Here is a 700-nt window from a genome sequence, read left to right as displayed (position 1 = left end):
CCGCGAGACAGTTCCTATAAGCGCCCTGCGCTGCGCAGAGCCGGGAAATCTCGCGAGGGTCTGTCCAGTGTACACCGCCTTTTACTTACCTTGCTCTACCGCTCTCATTATTTTTTATTAGCATTAAGGGCAGGCTGTGACATGTGTTATATTTTTAGTAGACCTACTGCTATTTCTATAGAAAAGTGTGCTTTTAGTTCCAACTATGCAGAACACAATCTCTTTAAAAGTTGGGAATTGCTAAAATCGGTATTATTTTTCCTTTCGATTTCTTAACAGATCTTGGGACAGTCAGTAACAGCCCTTGTTTATTTTTTTGTTGCTTTAAGCGCTGTCCCTTTAAAAAGTATCGTCGTTGTCATAGGGCTCGAGAATGACATTCATACTCATTGAGACTGGGGAAGCTAAGGGGCCAATGCCTATTCTAATACGGAAGCTTAAAATTATAGGAAATCATCGTAATTTATATTCAGACTTTACTGACAAGAGAGTAGGCAGAAGTATGCACGTGCGGTTCTAAGTGGGAATGAAAAGGACTGTACTTCCCAGTGATTCAAGGCCCCAGCACATTCTTTATTTAAAAATCAATGTTATTGAACTTTAAATGTAAACTTATTCAAGTTAAGAAGGAATAAACCACTGATACACCCAACAACACAGATGAATCTCAAAATAAGTAGGCTGAGAAGCCAGACAAATA

Source organism: Choloepus didactylus, chromosome 19, assembly GCF_015220235.1.
Source record: "Choloepus didactylus isolate mChoDid1 chromosome 19, mChoDid1.pri, whole genome shotgun sequence".
Lineage (NCBI taxonomy): Eukaryota > Metazoa > Chordata > Mammalia > Pilosa > Megalonychidae > Choloepus > Choloepus didactylus.
Note: the sequence above shows the minus strand (reverse complement) of the source record.